Here is an 8,628-nt window from a genome sequence, read left to right as displayed (position 1 = left end):
TGGTCCCTTATTCAATCAACAAACAGTGACTACAATAAGGAAATGCAACACCTCCGGGGCCACACACACCTGTGTCAGACAGGATGCAATGTGTCAGCTGCTGCCACCTCAGAGGCCACACACACCTGTGTCAGACAGGATGCAATGTGTCAGCTGCTGCCAAAACAGAGTGTCTGCTAAAAACTGCACCTGCCTGGGTACTAGACAGCCAGAAGCAACAGTGGCTGGGCAGGGTGGAGGCTACTACAAAGAAGCCAGGACCTGCAGGGGTGGCTCAGCAGCCCCTAAGAGCTACCCTTGCTGAGGACCTGAGCTCTGTTCCCAGCAGCCGTGTTGGGAGGCCGGCCGTCTCAGAGGAGCTGACGCCCTCTTCTGGCCTCCACAGGCACATGCACAATGAACACACAGTGGTTGCTGTTGTTTGTTTGTTTGTTTTAAAGTTTTTAAAATAAGTCTCAAAGTCCTGGTGTAGAGTTGAGGCAGGAACATGGCTGTCATCAGTGTAACTGGCTCCTTCTCTCGCAGTCACCATTAACACGATGTTCCCCTCCTTCCGGTTACCTCCTGATTCCAAGCTCCAGATATCACATCCACAGCCAGGCAGTGGAGGGTGGCAAGAAACAGGATAACCTCCCAGCACTCCTCACCCCACCCCCACCCCAACTTTCTCCCAATGCCTTCCTGCCCTGTCAGCCTCTGCAGTGTCCTGCAGCCACCCCACCCCAGTCCTGCTTAACTTTCACTGGCCTCTCCTGAGAAGGCAGGAAAGGGGGCACTCTCAGAAGTGCACATTTCAGCCTGGCAGTGGTGGCACACACCTTTAATCCCAGCACTTGGGAGGCAGAGACAGGCGGATCACTGTGAGTTCGAGGCCAGCCTGGTCTACAAAGTGAGTCCAGGACAGCTAAAGCTACACAGAGAAACCCTGCTTTCCCCCCCCCCCCGCCCCCCAAAGTGCACGTTTCATTTCAGTTCTCTGAGCTTTCTGTCACTAAGACCAAGGGTGTGGCTATTGGGTGTGCCAAAAGCAACAGCTGGTACCCCACACCCCCATCCCCACCTCCACCCCCTGCCTGGTCTCCATTCACATAATCCTGATTGCTGAATGGAAGACAGGCCTGCAAGCCTCAGGAAGCCTCTCAATGATGCTGTGGGGCCTCTGAATGAAAAGGATGCAGACTAGAAACTGTCCAGCAGAGTTCGGAAGACTCGGCCTCCTTCCCCGGGCTTGCTGCAACAAGTCCGCCACCATCCTGCACCACTGAGAGAGTGCAAACACAAACTGCAGTTGTTTTAGACTGATCCCCTGTGCTGGGGCCTCACAAAGCAGGCTAACATCAAAGTGGCCTCATGTGTTCCTTGTCTTTCTTTAAGCAAAGCATTCTGGGAAATCAGGACAAAGAGATGACAGCCAAGGTTAACATTCAAGCTGCTGTCTTCTTTCTTTCTTTTTCTTCTTCTTCTTCTTCTTCTTCTTCTTCCTCTTCTTCTTCTTCTTTTCTTTTGTTTTTGTTTGTTTGGGGGAACAGGGTTTCTCTGTGTTGTAGCCCTAGCTGTCCTGGAGCTTGCTCTGTAGACTAGACTAGCCTTGAACTCACAGAGACCTGTCTGTCCAGAGCCTAGAATCCCTTCTTCCCTTCCGAGAGCCCAGGTACTGATATGTACAGGTGCTGGACTGGAAGGACCGAAGCTTAGGCAGGTGGGTGGGTTTGCAGGACCCCAGTGCAGCAGTGAAGGGGGGATGTGCACAGGGAGAAAGCCTTCGCTGATGTTAGGGCTCTCCCAGTGATACAGCTCTCCTCACTGGGGGAATGAGGGCTATATAAACCTTGGGAAACTGCATGGGCGTTGTCGGATGAGAGTGCATCATTGGCTGGGACTGCGGTCCTGGGAATGCTTCATTTGCATGGAGAGGAATTCCAGGTGCTAGCCTCTGTGACTACCTTGAGAATGGGGGTGCAGTGGGGGGAAGAGGTAGATGTGCAGGCACAGAACAGGGAAGAAGCAATCCTTACTCCTGCCGGGCTCAAGATTGAGACTTTCGGGGTGTTTTCTCACCTTGACCACAGTCTAGTTCTATGCTGGTTTCCACAGTCCACAGTGCCCCACAGAGATCCGCCTGCCTGCCTTTGCCTCCCAAGTCCTGGGATTAAAGGTGTGTGCCACCATCACCTGGCAACACAGGCTGTTTTCAATCAGCACAATAATGAAACAATTTTCTCTGCTTTAGTTTACCAAAAGTAGCATCACAAGCTGGCATGGTGGGGCACGACTCTAATCCCAGCATGCGGGAAGCAGAGACAGGCGGATCACTGTGAGTTGGAGGCCAGCCTGGTCTACAAAGTGATTCTGGGATAGCCAAAGCTACACAGAGAGACCTTATCTGGGGGTGGGGAGTGGAGAGCATCATAAAGCTAGGCTCTGTGACACCCACCTGTGACCCTGGCTACTTGGGAGGCTGAGACAGAAGGATGGTTTGCACCCAGGCTAAGAGTTCAAGACTTACCTGGGTAATACAATGAGACCCCAGATCAATCAATCAATCAATTTCCTTACAATATAACTCATATAAGCAAAGTTGATAGATCAGTATTTCCACTAGCTCTTTTTCTTTTTCTTTTTCTTTTTTTTTTAAGATTTATTTATTTATTTATTATGTATATAATGTTCTGCCTGCATGTAACACCTGCAGGCCAGAAGAGGGCACCAGATCACATTATAGATGGCTGTGAGCCACCATGTGGTTGCTGGGAATTGAACTCAGGACTTTTGGAAGAGCAGCCAGTGCTCTTAACCTCTGAGCCATCTCTCCAGCCCCCACTAGCTCTTTTTCTCTCCCTGTGTGATACACACAGAAATGTTGTTGTTGTTTTCTGCCAATCCAAGAATTAAAAGGTAAGAAAAAATTGTAAGTCAAAGAAAGCCAAAGTGGGGGCTGGAGAGATGGCTCAGTGGTTAAGAGTATTAGTCTGTTCTTCCAAAGGACCCGGATTCAACTCTCGGCACCCACATGGCAGCTCATACCTGTCTGTAACTCCAGTGCCAAGGGATCTGACACCTTCACAAATGCACATAAAAGTAAATAAATTTTAAAAAAGAGAAGAATGGGCTGGAGAGATGGCTCAGAGGGTAAGGGCACTGGCTGCTCCTCCAGAGGTCCTGAGTTCAATTCCCAGCAACCACATGGTGGCTCACAACCATCTATAATGAGATCTGGTGCCCTCTTCTGGCCTGCAGGTGTACGTGCAGCCTGAGCACTGTATACATAATAATAAATAAATCTTTAAAAAAAAAAAAAGAAAGAAAGAAAGAAAAAGAAAAAATAAAGCCAAAGTGTATTCAAAAGGAACAATTTAACCAGAAACACCCAGAACAGGCACAATGTAAACTTGCACTGCTGCCTGGAGAAAAAAAAAATGAAGAAAAGTAATCCATGCTGTTTGAGTTAAGCCAGAATGAAGGTTGCTTTGGGGCAGACAAGCAGCTGTGGGGCAGGGAGGGAATTAAAAGAAAGAGACAGGAAAAGGAAATGTTAACCTCTCTGAATCAGTTGTCACCAGGGAGGGTGGACCCAGCTGAACCTCAGGGCTGTAGCAGGGACTACAGGAATTCCAGGAAGGGAAAGTACAATATCTCATTAAAGGGATAATTATTCCGCCCATCCCTTAGCCTGCCTTCCTTTGAGTGGGCGCTGGGCCAAGTGATTGACTGGCCCAACTGGATTAACTATGTTTTAGGTAGGTTGCAATGCTTGGTCTCCACCCAGGCCAGAGATATTCTAGGCTTTTGCTGTGTCAGCCCTGTCTCAGCAGGTAATCCTAAAATCATCTAGGAGGTGGGTTAAAACTGGGGGGGGGGGACCTCTAACCCATTTTCACCATGAAGATCTCAGGATTCCGTCCCTCAGCTTTTTGCTGGGCTGGAGTGCTAGTCCACGCCCTGCAGAGCAGCTCCAGGCAGGAACAGCGCTTCAGGAGGAACAGGAAGTGGAGATCTCTGGACGCATTCCTTACCAGAGAACTGAGGAGAGTGCTGGATGTCGACTCTGTGGGCCCTGCCCGAGCTGCCTGTCCAGGGTCCACTTCTTGTTGGCCTCGCCTCCTCCTGCCTTGGAAAGAAAGTTTTAAATTGCGTTCTTTGTTCGCTTGGTGTGCGTGTGCCTGCACTGGAGGTTACTTTTCAGAGTCCTCCTCTTCCGCCATGTTGTGGCCTTTACCCACCCAGCTACCTTGTTGGCATAAAAAAGTGATTTTGAACCGATCACCTTGGGCTCCATTTCTTCTTTCCTCAGCTCTTTACTCTCTGCTCAGCTCACTGAGACACACTTACTCTGTTGTGGGATGAAGTGCCTGACTCTCAAGCCAGGCACCACTCAAGTAGAGGAAAATGGAGCTCGGTGAGTATAGGGACAGTCTGGTCTACATACATAGCAAGTTCCAGGTTAGCCAGGGCTACCTAATGAGACCTTGTCTTAAAAAAAAAGAAGAAGAAGAAGAAGAAGGAGGAGGAGGAGGAGGAGGAGGAGGAAGGAAGGAAAGATGGAGGAAAGAAAGAAAAAGAAAAGAAAAGCTGACTAAGAACTTTAGCCAATTTATTACACTTTCATCCTTTGACACAGATATGCCTGGCTGGTGGTCCACTGGGACCCTCTGATCTTCCTCTGAGTTTTCGGTTCCCTGCTCCTCGTCCATTTTTCCATTGTGACATTTGCTTTTTTCTCTCTGAAGCAATTTATTCCACCACCCAGCTCCCAGTCGCTCCAGGACACAATCTTCACACTGTGATCCTGGGTTGTTGATCAGAATGGAAGGCTGAGCTAAGATGAGGGACACGGTAATGTCACATGCTGACTGATGGGGTGCACTTCAGCTAGACAGCACGCCAAGCCAGAGCGCCCCTACTGCCCCGGGCTGCACCAAGTCAGAGCAAACACCAGACTCACGGTGCAGACCAGCTGAAATGTGTAGCAAAGGAAAGTAAATGGCCGCAGAAACCTCTGGAAGGCAGGGGTAGCTAACTCTAAGAGGTAGGATTAGGCCTGGGTCTGGAGAGGCTCATAGCCTCAACTGCTGCTGTGTGAGCCCCGGACAAAATGTGTAGCCTTTGTCAGCCTTGTCTTCCTCTTCCACACAGATAGAGACACCTCCATTCCTGAAATGCAGTCACCTTGGGCAGCCATTTGTCCAACAGCAGTGGTCAGTGGTGACAGTAACCTTTGAGCTCAGATCTGTGTGATACCCAGGCTGACACACTGATGCTCAACAGTTGGACAAGATGGCCTGGTGTCACAACACCCAGGGAGTGTTTCCTCTCTCTCCAAACAACCCCAGACATTTCCCCTAACTTGACTTTACGGAGGCAAGAAGAATGTTCTACCTCTACCCATCAGAGAGATGGGATGGAGACACCCCAGCATCTGCAAGCCCCTCCCCCAGCCCCCAGGTCCAGGACTGCTAGTGACCACCTTTCAGGGACATCAGTCCTGAGCAGCATGATGGATGCCTGTGGCCGCTGCTGACTCAGGAAAGCTAAGAGACATGGTACTGCTCTCACCCTGTAGATAGCAGGCTCTCCCGTGACTGGGCCAGGAGAGTGGATGTCTGAGATCCTGCCATAAAGCTGATCCTGCCATGTGTAAAATTCTAGGAGCTAGGAGTTTTCGCTCATGCATCTAATCCCAGCACTCAGGAGACTGAAGCAGAGGAATGCCCTGAGTTCCAAGCTAGCTTGGCCTACATAGTATGTTCTAGGCCAGCCTGGGTTACAAAGTAAAACCCTATCTCAAAAGCTTATGTGTATCAGAGAGTGTTTCTCTGTAGCCTTGACTGTCCTAGAACTTGCTCTGTAGAGCAGGCTGGCCTCGAACTCAGAGATCTGCCTGCCTGCCTTCTGAGTGCTGGGATTAAAGGCCTGCACTACCATTGCCTGGCAAAAAAGTGTAGCTTAATTAAAGTTCCCCCCCCCCCAAGTGCCGGGGGTGGGTTTGAGACAGGGTTTCTCTGTATAGCCTTGGCTGTCCTGGACTTGCTTAGGTAGACCAGACTGGCCTCAAACTCACAGAGATCCACCTGCCTCTGCCTCCCAAGTGCTGGGATTAAAGGTGTGTGCCACCACACCCAGCAATTGAAGTGTATTTTAATTAAAAATTCCTCTGTGTACCTTGATCCCCTTGGGGGTGATAGGACTGTTCTCTGCCAGGAATACTGGTGAAGGGCAGAGTCCCAGCCCACACCCAAGGGTCCAGGAACCTACATGCCTGTCCCAGGGGACTCTACTCCTTGGTGACCTCTTGGGTCCTGAGGACTCCTCACAGTCAATAGGGCCTCAAGAGAAATAAGAAGGCATGGAGGAAGGGTGGGAGGGAGGGCACCCACAGCCCTGGCCAGCCAGCAAGTGGCGTTTCTCCACGGTCCCCGCTTCAGTCGCTGCAATGGACTTCCCTCAGCGCTGGACTGCAGGCTGTAAAATGACATGCTCTGTCATCCCAAATTGTTTCTGGTCATGGTGCTTCTTGAGGCATCCCTGATGGAATACTGTCACATCAGGCTGTCTGAGCTCAGAGATTGGCCTGCCCAACACCCTCACCTGTAAATTTCCCACTATCTAAGGAGACAGTGTCTGTTGTCTCCCACCCTGTCCTAGTGCATCTGCAGCCCCACGCGCTGCTGTCACATTTGTGTCCTGTCTGCTGTAGGTATAATCTCACCTTACCCTCACAACAACTCGAGGAGCTGGCCAGCCCCACCGTTTGAATTTGCTCAGTGAGGTCCTGAGGCTCAGAGAGGTTCAGGAATTAGCTCCGGGTCGCACAGCTGAAACCGCTAGAGCCTGTTTCCATCCAGGCAGAAGGCTCCCTGGGCTGCACTCTGAAGGCTAGAAAAGGATTTTGTTAGCCATCAACAGGGTAACTCTCACATCCTGCCTCCCTCTCCTGCTCAGGGAGATCTTCTCCAGGCAGAACCAGATCTGAGAGTCACACTCACTTCCCAGTCACAGTGAGAGAGGAAGTGTGTTATCCCTGAGGCCACACAGTGTGCAAGCAATGACCTTACTGTCATTAGCAGCATGTGGTCAGACAGGAGCCCTGCTGGTCAGCTTTGAGGACACCTGAGCTGTCTACCAGAGGCACTAGACTGGGGACAGCTAGAGTCTAGGCCAGGAAAGGAGTTTCACTGGGTTTCAGCCTCAAATTCTTGGCTACTGACTTACCAAACAGTGGCTGAGCATCTACCAAGTGGGGGAGGAAGGAGCCTTGGGAGGGGCCACACATCAGACCTAAATGCCTAGGAACCTTCTGGACTTTTTCCCTCACTGAAATCATGAATCCGATATGGGAGGAGATAGAGCATTGACACCTTGAGGGTCCTAAATGTGTAGGGTCCCTGTCCGGTCAGACTCCAGAAGAAGCCAGTGCTAAGGGCTCCCAGGAGGGGGACCCTCTGTGGGCTTCACCCAAGCATCCCCTGCATCAAGTGTCATCAAAGGGGCAGATGGGCTTCAGGGGCTTGGACTCCGAGATGTCAACAACACCCAGTGGCCCAAGATGGAGCCCCTCCCTCATCCTGCCCTATTCCCTTCAACCCAGAAAACCCCAAGCCACTTTCCCACTGCCCCAAGTTTCACAAGAGATGAGGGTGGTCCGCCTGGGAGGCAGGGAGAAGAAGGAGCCAAGAACAGCAGCCTGGCATCTGCAGCCATCATGAAGAGTCAAGCCCCACACGGCCATCCTCCTCCTCCTCCTTCCCTGTTCAGGGCTGTTGGTAACAGCTCTACGGGATGTTTGTCATAGAGCCAGCCAGGCACCTGTGGCCTACGTGCCTGGGGCTCCCCACACAGTCAAAACTCGTACTCACTGACAACACACACACACACACACACACACACACACACACACACACACGGGTGCGCTTTCTTCTCTCAGCACGTCAGGCTCCCACTGGGCCCCGGTGTGTGCTCTCTCCCAGTAGCTCCAGGCCCTTCCCAGCAGCTCATGTCTGCAGTCACAGAGCTGAGCCATGAGAACCCCCAGTGTAGTCCTCCCCCTCCAGCCTGGCACTGGTGGGAACCTAGAAACAGAAATGACGTGCCAGGGTGTATTCAACGACACAGGTGCTGTTACCCTCCCACCAGGACATCCATGGGTTGCTCCTAAGGGCCCTACATAAGAAAGAGGGACACCAGCTTGGCTGACACAAAAGCAGGATTCAGGGATGAAGATGGCTCAGCAGTTAAGAGTGCATACTGTTCATGTGCACTTACCTACACATAAAGACACAGGCAGACAGACAGACAGACAGACAGGCGCTTCATTAAAAATAAAAAATAAAGGTAGGCGTGGAGGCTCACATCTTTAATCCTAGCACTCGGGAGGCAGAGGCAGGCAGATCTCTGTGAGTGAGAAGCCAGCCCTGGTCTACACAGTGAGTTTCAGGACAGCCAGGGCTACACAGTGAGACCCTGTCTCATAGTTACTTTTTTATTGCTATGATAAAACACCATGACCAAGGCAACTTATAGAAGAAAATATTTATATGGGTTGTGGCTCCAGAGGGTCAGAACCCATGATGGCAGAGGGAAAGCAGAGCCTGAATTGGGAATGGTGAGAATTTTTCTCAAAGCCCACCTCCG

At 51.0% G+C, this 8,628-nt stretch overlaps 1 long non-coding RNA gene across 1 annotated transcript in view; it reads left to right on the top strand.

The window, feature by feature from the left end:
* The first annotated feature begins 850 nt into the window (after positions 1–850).
* Positions 851–8,628, top strand: part of LOC311586196 — an 86,174-nt gene continuing 78,396 nt past the window's right edge. The window contains exon 1 of the long non-coding RNA XR_014775472.1: positions 851–893. This is a non-coding gene — a long non-coding RNA (uncharacterized lncRNA). The remainder of the gene's footprint in view (positions 894–8,628) is intronic.

The sequence above is a fragment of the Acomys minous genome (genome assembly GCF_964271855.1).
Source record: "Acomys minous genome assembly, chromosome: 2".
Taxonomy (NCBI): Eukaryota; Metazoa; Chordata; class Mammalia; order Rodentia; family Muridae; genus Acomys; species Acomys minous.
This window is presented reverse-complemented; position numbering and strand designations above follow the sequence as displayed.